Source organism: Paralichthys olivaceus, chromosome 3, assembly GCF_024713975.1.
Source record: "Paralichthys olivaceus isolate ysfri-2021 chromosome 3, ASM2471397v2, whole genome shotgun sequence".
Lineage (NCBI taxonomy): Eukaryota > Metazoa > Chordata > Actinopteri > Pleuronectiformes > Paralichthyidae > Paralichthys > Paralichthys olivaceus.
Genome location: NC_091095.1, coordinates 14,650,050 through 14,665,677, shown reverse-complemented (window position 1 = coordinate 14,665,677; position 15,628 = coordinate 14,650,050). Strand labels below are relative to the sequence as shown.

Here is a 15,628-nt window from a genome sequence, read left to right as displayed (position 1 = left end):
GGGGGCAGAGTAAGAAGAAGCCCAATAATCACACAGCTGTGACTTTTAAACGAAGCAGAACCATGTCACTCTGCCCACTTCATGCACTGACCAGGGAATTAGTCATTCTGCTAAATAACCATTAACTCACAAAAAACAGGAGAATAGTTGAAACAGATCTGTTTGCCAGCTTGAGGCTTCAGCAGACATTTCAGCTAAGGTTTACATGAGGAGTAATGACTTGAGGCAGAGTTTGGCAAAAGTGTGACTGAGTGGAGGAGAGGGGCGCTCTGAGTAAATGATTCTTTAAAACTTCCCCAAGCACTTCAAACAGGAAGCTGTGTCCACTTGAGCTCAGTGTCGGGAAAGGCTTGTTGAAGGCCCGTATGACTGTACTGTAGTGAATGACTGAATGACTGTCTAGAGACCTGTGTAGCCCACAGGAACTTTTCCGAGGAAGCTGCGCTCTAATTTGACTGCCAGAGTCTAGTTCTGGGTAAAGATCCTGAGTCTGTTTTTGCAAACTAAAGATGTCCGTGCTACATAGTAGGGCTGCACCTATCAATTATTATTATTAATAAAATAATCAATTTATCAAAAATTAAATTTCTGGAGGGATGTCAAAACACTGTGTAAATTCAAGTTCAGCAGTCTTTCAAAAAATCATCTTAGTGCAATACGGTTAACACTTTTTTAACAGGAATAATTCATCTCTCAGAAACAAACACACCCAAGCACATAACAACCCACTCCCAACCCCTCTCCTCCTCCCTCCCTCCTACCTCTTCTCCCCTTCACCCTTTCTCCTTCTCTCCTCCATTCTCTCCCTCCCTCCATACTTGCCCATGCATAGCGGTTGTGCTACTGTGTGCTACCATTTCTGATTTGCAGAGCTTACAGAGAACCATGTTGTTCGGTCTCTGACTAAAAACTCCCACACTTTGAATCGGGGTATTAAATGAAAATTCAAAGACTAGTGACAGAACATAATCGATTCATGTTTTCTGCTACGTTTATTGTTTCAGCGGGTTTCCACCGCTGAATAATTATAACACCACTGCTACAAGACCAGGACAGACGCTCATTCATCCGGTCGTCCTATGTCAGTCTCCTTTCAGAGACTGCTTCCTCCTCACTCTCCCTCTGACCTGCGCTCACTTTACACTTAAACAATAAACACCTTCACTGATCACAAGTTAGTTAGACACAAACAGGACTGACGTTTACTTTGTGTTTATTTGATTTGCTCTAGAGTTTGTGAGACACACGTTTAAACCTGCAACACGAGGCAAACGTGACACGCACAGTCAGGACATCAGGGTTAAAGTGACCGGAACGATCCGGAGACATGATCCGACACCATCGATTAATAACTAAATACATGTGATTATCAGTTTGTGAGTGAGGAGGAAAAGAGACAAGCAGACACACTCTTCTTTCCGCAGATTGTGACGCTACGCGTGTGAGTGATTCGAAAACATCAGAGTAGAGTCTTTTGTTGACCTGCACAGAGTAATGCGCCTCAGTGCAGTGGTGCTGATTTGATTTATATTGTGATATATATTGATATCGACTGATGTTCCATATCACCCAGCCCCAACAGAGTCCGATTAATATTATTTTCATATGCATCTGCATTTATGTTACCAACTCATTTATTAAGATCATTCCTTTAAGTCGCCACCTGTCTGCATTTTTGATTAAATGCAATCATGTATCAAGCAGAAATCGTACTACAACCTGGTGTATTTTGCCTTTATTGTGCTTTCAAGAAACCTTAAAAACTTCATTAATACAAACAGAAAACACACCTGAATTGCCCTATGAAACAAAGCCATTACAAATCCATTATCTAGCTAATTTGCCTAGTCTTTGTGGTTCTTGAAATGTGGTAGAAAAACAAATGTACATAAGAAACCTTTAGATCCTGGGGCTAGTTCCTGCTCGTTCCGGACTTAGTTCCTGAAACTATTTCCTTGAAAGTCTCACTGACATTTGCATTAGCTGACAAAAAACACTATTTGCTAACTTTACTGTCTGAGGGAACTGGGTGGCTGATAATAGCATCACTGGATTACCATGTTGGCAGATGCTAGAGTGTATGGCTGCTATGGATACATAAACTCTTGTTTGCTTAAAAACGGGTTTGTGTGTGTGAGGAACAAAACATTTTCATAAGGTCCAGTGTGTAAGATTTAGGCAAACGGGATCTATTGGCAGAAATTGAATATAAAATAACCCTACTGATGTTTTCACTAGTGTGTTTCATCTAAATTGTACAAGTTATTAACTTTACCTTAGAATCAACGTTTAAACTGTAGTGGGTTAAAGATGTCAGCTGAGTCAGTGTGTGTGCGCCTCTGTGTGTGCGCGTGTCTGTGAGTAAAGGAATCTGTTAAGATGACCCAGACGCTGCACTATCTGCACGGAGACCTATAACAAATTAATCATTGAGTGTTGTTAAATTTGGACATTATTTCTATAATTTTCTTCACCTATATGCCACTGATTTAGCAAACTCGCAGGCCAATTGGATGCATTGTAAATCATCTCATGTGATGCGACTCAGCCAATCAAATCTGTGAGTACCAATGAGCAGTTTGAACAGTCGTTAGGCAGATCTTAACATGCATGCTCCAAAAAGAGCAAAGTAGACATCAAAACAGTTTTTAACAAAAAGAAAAAGTGAAACTTACTTAAAATTAAGCCCTTGTTGAATATTCTAATTTTACTTGTCCTTATGTACTTCTTTTATAATCCCTCCAGTTCCAAAAATAAATACGATTAAAATATTGTTGCATTATTGTTTCTCTGATTTGAAAGTCAGTTGTTGACTACACACAGAAGTTGATACATTAAATATTTCAAAATATATTGCACTGAATCATAACACTAGATGCTGATGTTTTTTGCGGACCAGGCCACCACTAGGCCGTTCCTGGGAATCATGAGGACCTGAGTCTCTTCTTTGCTTCATTTGGATGTTTGAACTGTGTCTATATGGAGCAAGTGGACTAACGGAGAGAGGGGCAACATATATATATACTGTTTATCTATTCCAGTTTTAAGAGAAAATTCCTGGCATACTTTTCCTTCTAAAGGACTCTTAGACAATTTAATTATTTTGCCCATTTTGGTTCCAATTACATAAAAATGCTGGTTCTATTGGAACAGAAGTATTTCCCACATGACTGAGGATTTGCAGTTCAGAATCCATCAACTAATTGCAATCCATCTTCAACCTCACTTCTTTCTTCCTCATCCAAAATCTAGTTGGGAAGTTGCCCAATTCACGTTTGACTGTATAAACATAAAAAATAAAATTTCTCTTTTAGGTGTCCAGACTGGCTTGATTATCATATGCACAAATGTACATGCACAAATAAAAAGACACTCAACTGAAAGAATAGTGCTAAAACTTCCAGAAATAATAATTCATATGACATATGCGGGGATGACTGTGTTTGTGGAGTGGGGCATCTCAGTAGACTGATAAGCCTGAACACATTGCTGCCCTTGTGATGCTTTTGGTAGCCCATGTTTTTTTATTGTCAGTTTCAATGTCTTCTGGGAATGGGGGACTTTTTGGCCCAGATGGTCTCCACCCAAAAAAAAAACTTGAGCTTGGATGCTATCCACTAATTCAGCATATGGAGAAGGGGTGGGACTCTCTAAGCACCTCGCGATTTGATTCCAATTCAGAGGGCTACAATTCGATTATAAAACAATTATCGATGCATCTCAATGGATCAAAGAATTTAATTCCCATACATAATTAATTTTTTTAATCACTGTGTGACTACTAGAGGTGTGCATGTTCACTAGTTATAAGTGTGCTGTTATTTACAAAATAAGCTTTTCAATTAAAAAAATCAGACTACAACAGTCAGTCTATAATAGGGCTGTCAACGAATATTCTAAATTCAAATATATTGTCATATTAAAATAAAACGGTGATGCAATTGTGAAAATGAATATTCGACTGTGGAAAAAAACACATCAGTGGCGAGAGTGGGGCGCACTGCATGACGGGACAGGCCACAGGAGTTGCACTTGCACAGCGTCACTCACTGTTGAAAGTGAGACGCGACCACGGTTGCCAGGCGGGTGGATAAAAATTTGGGCTGGTTTCGGATCGGTTCGGCGGGGTTTTGTAGCCGAAACAAGGGCACTTCAGATCCTTCTCCCTGCGACCCTCTGTTCAGCAGGCGGCAGTCTCACTCACTCATTCACTCACATACACACCCACTACAGCTCTGGCTGACGTGCCCCCTAAACTCGCAACATACACTCCCACTACCTTCAGCTCACATCACCCACAGAGACCCGTTATTACCAACCGTTATTAACAAATTCTTTATTTAAATCAGTATGCGCATTGCGCACAGAGAGAGAGAGGGGGGCGAGCGGCAGAGCGGTCTTTTTTAGCGGTCTAAGTTTTACGGTTAGTTCATTTTCTTATTTTGTAATGTGTAGGTATGTTTTATGTTAAAACTGAGATAAAAATACCTATACAAGTAGTTATGTCTCGTTGTATTAGTTTGTCCTCCTGTTATTGGCATAATGCGCATTGCGCATATATTCGAATGGTGTGTGTTTTTTTAGAGCGAATATTCGAACGTCATTTTGGAGCAATTTTGACAGCCCTAGTCTATAACAGTGGTCAGTGCTCTTCACATTTGACATTCATTCAGTTTAGACTTAGGTTCTGTATCTTTAGTCTTTACTGTATCATGGTGGCCCTGCCTTGCCCCCCTTGGACGCATCCAGGAACAATACTCTGGAAAGAGCAGAGGAGCAGAATCTCATGTTGACCAGCACTCACACTAAGAGTTCATCTTTATAAAAACCAGCTGAATTCATATTTATGTTCCTGGATACATTTTAACAATATGTTTAAGTCAGTTTTAGATAATGCACATTTTTAGAAAGACAAGGAACAGAATGTAGCTCCACTCCCTGGCTCGCTGCGGAGCTTTGTAACTTGTGTTATTACAGAAACAAACAAGTGAATGTTTGTGCCAGATGTTATGAATTTTCCTTTGGGCATTCCTGATATATCGCATTCACAACAATGTGAGGTCACTGTGACCTTGAACTTTGACCTCGAGGCACCAATATCTAATCAGTTCATCTTTGAATCCAAGTGAATGTTTGTACCAAATATGAAGAAAGAGTGTGTTCTTATGATATCACATTCAAGAAAAACAAAAATACTTTGTGAGGCCACTGTGACCTTTGGCTACCAAAATCAAATCAGTTAATCCTTAAGGGCCAAGTCAGTATTTTTACTTGATGTGAAAGGATTCCTTCCAGAGATATGGCATTCACAAGGTAAAAAATAGGCTTTGTGAGGCCACATGACCTTGCCCTTTTATTTTTCACCATGGAAATCAAATCAGTACATCCTTGTGTCCACATGAATGTTTGTACCAAATTTGAAGAAATTCCCTCAAGGCATTCTTGAGATGTCTTGTTCGCGAGAATGGGATGGATGGGCATTCGTACGTACGGACCAACAACCCGAAAACGTAGTACCCCTGGCCTTTGGCTGTCGCAGTCGTGGAGGCATAAACATGGGCTCTGGCAAGGCACACCAAAGACCCTTGTTTGTGGCTTGCCTTCAAACAGTTCAGGACAGTTGCATTGCTATTGCCTGAGAAGCCAAATCTGTCTATTATCTGCACCCTTTTACTAATTTCTCTTATAATCCCAGTAAATTCTGGAAAATATTCAAATCTACTTCTAAGAATTCATCTGTTGTAAAAAATACTTGAGGCAATTAATGATGAGTTGAAAACACTTTTATCAATGCATTCCATTTTAACTTAATTTTAGTCCGGCTTCCACGACAGAACATTAGAGCCACTAATAAAATTACAGAGTCGAGGGAGGGGAGTAATATTCTGAGAAAAATAATAACATTGAAGTTGTAAATATAAGTGAATAAACTCCTGTTTGTTCTCTGTGATTAAAGTGGTACATTTGAGAAAAAAAAGGTGGATGTTTATGATAAAAATTTAGATTTTGTCATATCTCAGCCATAAGTTTATTTATTCCTTGCTTTTTCCCCATTGTCCTGTCTTCCCATGTATGTCTGTGGTGTGGCCGTGGCACTACTACACTGTAGTAGCTGTTCCAGCTGCCTCGTTGCCAATCTGTCCAAAGACTTGCCATTCACCTACTGCAGTTCATATACTTGGACTCTTTACCCACTGTGAGTGCAGTTTAGTACCACATGCTCTGTTATTTCAAAATTGTGTTGTTCTAATGATCCTGATGTATTTTTTTCTGTGTTACCTTTATTTCCTTGTGCTTCAGGATCACACATTATTTCCCATTTGACCTAGCCTGCTCACTCCACACAATGCACCTCTTACTCAGCCTCATGCCCCATCAGTCTGCTCCCAAGCTCATTCTCCTGGCTGCTGGCCAGTCCTCCAACACTGCTCAGAGCTCAGCCTTCATTCCCTATCCAGCACAGTCCTGCAAACTGCCAAACACTGTGGCACACATTTTACTCATTTGTCAAAAGCTTCCAGCACAGTTTACCACTCTGATCGTCTTCTTTCGACAATGCCAGCTGCATGTGGTTTCAGAATCATCTTTTCTTTTTGAAGTTCCAATGTGTCTAGACAGGTAATCTTATAAACAATATCACCTCTTTGTGCAGAGGTACATTGTTCTTTCACCTTTAGGCACATGGGCCTTCAGTGGTATGTAGATTCAATTCATGCTGCCATTCAAAATCTACAACCATCATTTAAAAAAACTTTCATAACTTCATCATCAAGATGTTTTTCTGAATAAAGGAGATATTAACTATGGTGGAAATTCGTCCTGTAACTAATGCCATAATAATATACTACAAATTTCTATGCATTTGGGTTGCTGATAAAATACTTCGAAAATCCATATTGATTGCATGCATGTTAGTACCCAGTGTACCCATTCAAAAGCATGGATCATCCTGCAGGTGCCAAATGTTTTCAGTCACCTAAACTGTAACTGATGGGTAAATTCATAATACAATTTAGCTTTTTTTCCATAGCTGCACCAGTCATCAAAGATCTCAAACATAAATTGACATATTAATAAAATATTATAGGTTTTAGTGAGACATACATGTCTGTAATAGCGAAATAGACAGGCAGTGACATGAGAATGACTGGCCAGTCTTTCACAAGCCTGACTGCCAAATAACTCCCGAAACTGGGTGTGTCAAGATCAGTTTGCTCAACCAACAGAGCCACGAGACAAACAGTGGAGAACTACAAACACCTACATGCCCTGCCGTTGTACCACACTGTAAAACTAAATGTTTCATCTTACATGTACAGGAGATGAGGATTTCATATGTATACCTCTAAAAAAGAAATGTTTGGGTTGGCTGAGAGCTGAGATCATAATGTGTAATATGTCTTTTATGACATAATAATAATAATAATAACTTGGCAAAAAAATAAAAAAATAAAAATGGATGTATAAAAATAAAAGGTATTCAATTACATTTTAAGCACCAAATAATAACATATTAAAGTTGACTGGTCGATCTTGACAGTCTTCACTGTTGATCCCTGCTCTGGACTCACTGGCTGTGGACCAGGTGCGTGGTGGTGGTTGCTACGATATGAAGACCTGCATCTTCTGGTCTTGCAATAAAAATCAAAGCCTTGTTAGAACAAATTAATTGATTCACAAAGTGAAATGCTGGAGTGCTTTTACTTTGAAACAGGTTCAGGAAGTGTTGGAAATAAGTTTGTGACATAGACAGATAAACATTGTGGTTCACATCAGAATAAACAGAGAACATGATCTTTCACTTGAGTTTTAATGTTAACTCTATGAATTTATGTCACAAACATAAATAGTTGCAACATGTCCTGTGTGCATTTTAAAATAAAAGCAATACTGCGTTTCTGTTGACCGAATCCATTTTATTGTGCGGTTTTATCGTGAAATATTTGCAGGAGTAGAAGATGCACAGCTTCATACTGCATAGTACTGGTATTTATTTCAGTACACATGACTACTTTTATATATTGTCACATTTATGGCCATATTCAAGGCGAAGCCTATGTAAAAACATTGTGCTGCAGAATATATTGTTGAACTGAGAAGCAAAATATTGTGCATGGAACAGATGCAATAAATATGAATTGATATTAATGCGATTATTGTGCACTGAATAGATAAAGTTGTCCAACTGCCTAATGACCCTCCTGAGTGTTTATTTGGAAGATATCAGGGTATCTGGTATATCTGGTAGATCTCAGCTTACGTTTCAAATTAAAAAGTGATCTTGGGCTTAAAAATAGATTCATTGTGGTTGGTCATCTGCCTTGACCGGTTGGGGTGAGCGGTGCAAAATGGGGAGAGGAGAGGTGGGTGGCAGAGAGGGGAGAGAAGAGAGAGAGGAGATAGAGACCAGGAACAGTTGTGTAACCATCATATTTAAGCTCTGTAAGGCTGGTTGTTATAATGAAAATAATAATCTTCAGTTGTACCTTTGGCTTCATCGGGTGTTTCAGCCTTTAATCGCAATAACATTAAAAGCCAAACCTGAGGGTAGGCTGAGGCTAAAGGTAAATGTGACTGGCTACTGGCTTGTATGGCGGTGCTATAAAAGCCTTGTGGCCCACTCAGTAGATCAGACATCGTTACCATTATTTTTATCTGTCATAGGCAACAGAGTCAAAAGCTGTCCCGTTTAAGAAATGACCAGTACCAGTTACAAATGTTTTCCTATAAAAGTACGATTTGAGCAGTGATTTAAAGTGAGTTGGCGAGACTAATCTCATCAGGCAGGGAGTTCTTAAGTCTAGAGTCTCGGGGCCCTGATGTAGAAAGTCCGGTCACCCTGAGTAGCCAGCCTTGACCTAGGGACAGCTAACAAGGACAGGCTGGTCGACGTCAGGTTGCGACTGGGACTGTAGGGAGTCAAGAGCTCTGAAATGTAATTAGGGGCCAGCCCACGTTGAGTTTTGAAAATGATTTAAAGAATATTAAAATCAATCCTAAATTTAACTTGCAACCAGTGGAGGGATGCAAGGATTGGCATGATATGAGACCTACGGTTTGTTTTAGTCAAAATACAAGCAGCAGTATTTTGAACAAGCTGCAAAATAGTTACTGAGGTTTGACAAAGGCTTGAATAAAGTGCGTTGCCATAGTCCAGACAGGAAAAGAGAATGAATGAGCGTCTCTCGATCGGGGAGAGATAGAAACTGATTTAATTTGTACATATATATATATGTCATAGGTGGAAGTGATGATATCCCTGATATGTGTTTTAAAATTCAATTGGGAATCTAATATGACACCTAGATTTTTAACTGTTGTTTTTATATATTTATGTCGCCAGGGGACTTAGAAAATGGTAGTAATTTGCCTGCTAGCTGATCGGGACCGAAGATTATTATTTCTGTTCTGTTTGAATTAAGCTGAAGGAAGTTAAATGGCAGCTAGGCATTCTGTCAAGACACTCAAGCGGCTGACATTGTCTGGCTTTTACTGAAAGGAGTTAAAGGGTCTTTCATATGCAGGTAGTGAACATGCAATTTAGTCTTTTCCAGCTTCATATCTGATTTTCTGCACAGCCTTTTAAAACCCTGTAACCTGTCATTGACCCATGGAGAGGTGTGAACAGATAACTTCAATATTGTTTTAAAAGGAGCTATGATATCCAAGGTGGTTTAACAGATTATACAAGACACTGAGTAAATCATTAGGATGGGAGGATTCATATGGGATATGGTGAAGAAGACCAATGGAAAAATTTGAGAATTTTGAGTCACTGTGGTCATTTAAGATGCTAGAGCTTGTAGTACTTCTGAGGTTTTTCTGGGCAAGGTCATAGAATTGATGCTTAGACCAAGGCTACAAACTAAACCTAATGTGTGTTCACGGTTATGAGTTGGACCAGACAAGTGCGAGTAATCGATGACTACTGTTAAAGACTAACTGTTGTAGTCTGATTTTTCAAATGAATACCTTATTTTGTAAATTACAGCAAATTCCTACATGTAGTAACAGGAACAGTCTAAATACTTTTTTAAAGGTACAGGGTGTAGAATTTAGTGATATCGAAAGGTGCAAAACCAAAATTCATGATGATTCTGAAACCAAAGTGAGCTGCTGAAAGCAGCAAATGTTTAGTATTTTTCTGTAATAAAAGACTTATTAATTATCAAAGATTTTATTTTCTTTAATCAACTTATTTATTAACCAAAATTTTTCTGTAATACACTGTATGAAAACCACAATCACCTGATGCCCAACACAATAAATGTTAGACCACAAGTGGCTGTTAGTGCTTCCTGTTGACTGGAAAAAGGTACCACACAAGAAATAAATAGATGTTCTAGCTGCTACTAAGCAGTGTAATGAAAATGTATTCAGTAACCCACTAATAGCTTTGACATACAGCTAGGATAACGGGTTGAAGAGGTTTGATCTGATAAGACAAATTTTGTTGCAAAGAGGAACAGAACAGAAATTATTTTGATATAAACCATATCAATTTTAGTCAGCACAGTCACACCAGGGAGCCAGTTAGACTGTACAAGTCGCGCAATATGAGATTTCTGGGAAATAAGCTCACATGGGTGATGATTAGCATCATCAAACTTAGCTGAACCAGTGAGTGCTAATAGACTTACAGCTGTGGTAGTGAGGATACAGGAAGGCAACTCTGCCAATTCTGCCTTCAGTGTTGTTATTGTGCTTGTGAGGATAACTGGGATACTACAGGGCAATCCTATGATGGCTTGTGATGCGACTGTAAGTACAAACACTCTCACAAAGCTCTTATGGGTCATGTTAAATCTGTGTGTGGGTTGTTCATCTGTATTGTCTGAAATTTTGTTATTTCCAGACATGCCTGCCGTTACCTTGGCAGCAGCTAACAGGGATCCGAATAAATATGGCGAACACAGGGCTTATCTGCTTGGCTTACTGTAAGATTTACTAAGAGAAACCACAATACGCGTAGGTAGGGCTCCATGCATGAGACATCCTTGGGTGTTGCCAAAAAGCAAACACTCATTAACCCAGATACTACCAACCTGTTTGAGCGCTGTGCACATTGACAGATGAAGTGTGTGCTCAGTGTGTGTGCGTGAATACTGTATCCTGACTCCCATTTCAATTATAAGTTCAGGTAAATATCCTGTGCCTAGTGTGCTAGCTCAGTCAGGTGTACACAATGTGCTCCTGATGTCGTAGATTTGAATCTGGCTGCCAGGTGCTCTCTTTCTCTGCTGTCCCTTATAGTGGGCTTTGAGGAGAGGTGAATGACTAAACTCAATCAAAGCTTGCAAACTTTGTGCCGAGTTGTGTATTATAGCTGTACTAAATATTTTTTTACATAAAAAAGGACCACATTACTACTTGTATTTGAGAGGTCTTTTAGTAATTTTACCCACAGTTAAACCTACAGTTCATCTCTCGACTTTGCAGTTCTCAGGTCTACATAGAGTTCTTTTCCCACTTCCCTTCCATCTTTCTGCTTACTGTTCAGCTGCCTGACCTGATGTCACTGCTCTCATAGTGTCAAACCCCACTATGCACTGCCAGCTGAAAAGTAAAGAGCAGACTGCCAAAGTTATTGAACAAACATAGTGAAGCATTTAGTGGACAAAGAGTCTGAATTGTCCTCTCTGAATTTAGGAGACCCACAACAGTTTTAAGAGTTTCATTCACCAAGCTAACTGAAAATGAGTGATACTCTGTTGTTGCTAGTCTTTTAAATATAACTGTTTGCCTGGATAACCACTCTTGAAGGTTCAACATATGTCATAGGATGGGTTCCACACATGCAGGAGTTTATTTGTCAGACTGGTCCTCAAAAATGTACAATGCTGACCAGAGAGTTTTGAACTTGGTTAGGAGCAGGAATAGGTAGCACTTTTTCTTAAAAATCTTATACATTGCATTCATCAAGATAATTTTTGAATCATAACATGTGATTTTGTATTATTCAATATAAAGAACCACAACTGATCTGAGCAATGTGTTCAAAGGATGAGTCAAATGTCTGACTTCTTTGATACAGGTTTTATAAAATGAATATGCTTTCTCAGAGGAAGAGAAAACGTGCAGCATTAGTGCAGCGTTGCATTAGTACACGTTCTACAGGTTTTTCCATCCATATGACTGACTTACCCTTCAGTCAACAGTGGATCCACATAGAACTCACTGTCTCCAGCCACTGTTTGCACACATAATGCGTGACATAAACTTATTTTTCCTCCAGCACTTTCCTTTTTGCTCATAACAAGGTACTTTCACGCTATGACATATCTTTACAAGTTATTACAACAACACATCTAGCTCAATTTGTCAAAAACACAAGAAAAACCTCACTCATTTATATGTAGTTAAGTTTGTTGTCATAATAGAATCAGTTGGTCTTTCGTAGTCCTGAGAAAACATATTACAAATGCATACAAAATATTTTGTCATTTAGAGAAAAGCACTTTTTATGGGAACTGGTCAAATTCAAGATCATTGGGAACTGAAGGGGCTTATTACTGAAAACTGTCTGACCCGTGCCATTTCACAGGAAGGCAACCAACAGCAATTTTAACAAAGTTGCATCGACAAAGACAGCCATTCCCACATTCTAAACAAACACTTCTATTTACTTTAGAAAGCTCGCAAACTAGTGCTGTAAGTGCAGCTCCCTGGGCTCCGGCTGTACACATTTAATTACTTGTGGCTTTAATTAGCTACAGAGCAGGAGGTAGAGCACTCCTCTGACTCTGGCTCTTCCTCAGCCGGCATGTCTACCATGCATTAGCTAACCACACCACTGAGGAAATCCAGCCTGTTGCTGATAAACAGCTGGAATAATTGCCTCTCCTTAAAACATCTGACGAAACCACCAGTCCTCCTTAGAGGTAGCAGAGAAGAATTTCACCAGTGCATCATATTAAACTACAGTAACAACACTACATTTAAATAAAAGGTCTGGAACTTAATTAGCAATTATAAATGCAAGTTAGAGAAACACCAAGCTTTAATATTTAAATCTGAAAACAGATATTAGTTTCAGCTCTATCAGGAACTTAAAAAAACAACCAAAACACTGTTTTTGTTCAAACTGTTGACAAAATATATAATCCAAAGGTTAATTTAAGAAGTCACAAGCCACCTCAGATAAAAGACAAATACATCTGCAGCTAAAAGCATCATAAAAACCCTCACTATGTTTGAGGGTCTGTAACAGCATTAAAGAGTCTATAATAGGTTCCAAATGAAGTGAGACAATCAGAGTGTGCTACAACTAGATTGTGTTGCGATCCTTTTGTGACAGCAGACTCCCACCACTAACTGAAATAAAAAAAACTGCCTTCAACAATTAGTAATTTAACATTTTCAACAAAAAACTTAGGTTGTGAGGAGGGAAGATAGACTTCTTCCAAATGTCATCTCATCTGTGAACAGGAAAAGCAGAGAGTAATAATGTTTGCCTCTGCCAACATTTTAATATTTCTAATCAATGTTTGGCAATATGTTGGCAAACTGAACCAAAAGATGGCGTTTGTGTGTAGCCAACTACGAATACACGAGCAAGGCCAAAAGAATTGTGGCCTTTAATACTACAAGTTGAGAAGCAGTTTCACACAACCTGTTCAAGGTGGGAATGTTATGCCATAATTCTGCATCACCACTCGCAATAAAAGACCAAACAGATGCAAGAGGGATGAAGTGAGGGGTGATGTTTACGTCTGTTGTCCACACTACTCCAGAGTTTTCAAGCATCTAATGTAAAGGTTGGAAACACCTCTGCACCCGTTTGAAAACACCAGGGCTGAGTTTTGATCTGGACAGGCAGAAATGGAGACTTTGGAAACTATAACATAGTCACCCACATTCACTTCCTGATTGAGTCCCAAGCCAACTAACCGTGGTGAAGGAAACGCGTTGCCAACACTTACTTTCAGTTACAGTTCCACCCCCTTGTCAGTCTGAGAGACAAGATCCCATGTCTTACTTTTCACCATTACTGTTTCTCATTTATAATATAGTGCTACGCAACCAAATGCTGACTAAACTATCTGCTTCCTATTAGGCCTGGGCCGATAATCAATAAATCAATTAATCGCACGATAAATTAAAATGAACTCGATAATTTTGCCAGCCTCGATATATCGCCATGTGCATGCGTGTTTGTTTCCCTCGTCTCTCGCCTCCAAGCAGGCTGGATGACAAGAGGGTTCACTCTGTGCTCGGTCTCAGCACCTGGGGGCGTTTGTTGCGGAATGAACGGAGTGAACCCTCTTGTCAGTCATCCAGTCTCTTTGTCTCTGTGGGGGGAGGCGGGGCCTCTAGCATTAGCCCCACACACAGAGTGCATCAAGTGAGCGTCGTGTGGAGCAACGCGAGGAAGAGAGATGATTGCACAGCCAAATGCCACAGCCCCGGTGTGGGAATGTTTCGGCTCCAAACCGAATGAGCAAGGTGAGGCCATCAACACGGACGAGCCAGTTCAAAAGTGGTGGTAACGAAAAAAGGCAACACAACAAACTTGCATGCCCACCTAAAGCATAACCACCCGACCCAGTGTTCCCAGCTGGGGAAACAAAGTGCACCTCCAGATGCAGAGCCTTCGTCCCGACAGTCAACAATCACTGAGGCGTTCGGTCAACAAAGTAAATATAAACTGAACAGCGCAGAATGGTGTGCGCTCATTGAAAGTGTAGATCGCTACGTCGCAAAAGAAATGCTGCCCTTTAATACAGTTGAAAAGCCAGCATTGAGAGAGATGCTGCAAACGTTTGACAGACAGCACGAATTGCCTGCGAGAAAATACATGTCACAAACGGCCTAAATGTTCAGTATTTATTGAAGTGCAATTTTGTTAACCGAGACTTGATAAGTCATTTTATTTATTGTTTTGGTTGTGTGTGGTTTTATTTTGAGTGCCATTTAATTTTTTGTTTATTGTTTTTTGTTTGTTTTATTTATTTAGGATATTTAAACGTTCCTTAAATTACAATTACAATGGTAAAAAACACTGAGAAATACAAGTTTATTGTCTTTGAAAGGGTGTGCATTATTATAATATATTATCATGCTGACAATAATATCGTTTATCGGCAATATTTCATGGGACAATATATCGTCCAGCAAAATTTGTTATCGTCCCAGGCCTACTTCCTATTTACACCGGCACGCACATGCCCAGTGTACAAGAGGGGTCATGTGACTTGTGTTTTCAGCTATGTTTGTGTGGATGAATGTAGCCTTATTCAGCTTCTACAACAATCGACTGAGCTGCCCAAGTGTCAACTTTTGCTTATGGTGCACTAGAGTGAAACCAAAGTATGGTGAAAGTAATTATAATTTCACATTTTAAATGCTCAATGGCTATGCTACTCTTCCTTAAACATGAAAATTAGTCTGCGGATGGTACGGCCTATTCTCTGGAGAACAGTCATTTCCCAGAGCAGGCCACCTCAGTAGAGGCCTTTTCTAGACCAGACACCAAGACACCACCGTCTCCCATGTACCAGACTTAATTAAAACCAACTCCTATTCATCATTTAAGACATGTTTTACAGGCAGATTAAACTATATTTGTGTGGAAGAAGTCTAAAGGAAAGGTGTTTAAAAAAGCAACTGCTGACGGCTGGTTGTTTAA

The 15,628-nt window shown here is 39.5% G+C and overlaps 1 protein-coding gene across 2 annotated transcripts in view; it reads right to left on the bottom strand.

Annotated features, from left to right (window-relative positions):
- LOC109625670 (guanine nucleotide-binding protein G(q) subunit alpha) overlaps positions 1–15,628 on the bottom strand; it is a 33,630-nt gene that overhangs the window by 15,882 nt on the left and 2,120 nt on the right. The window lies entirely within an intron of this gene.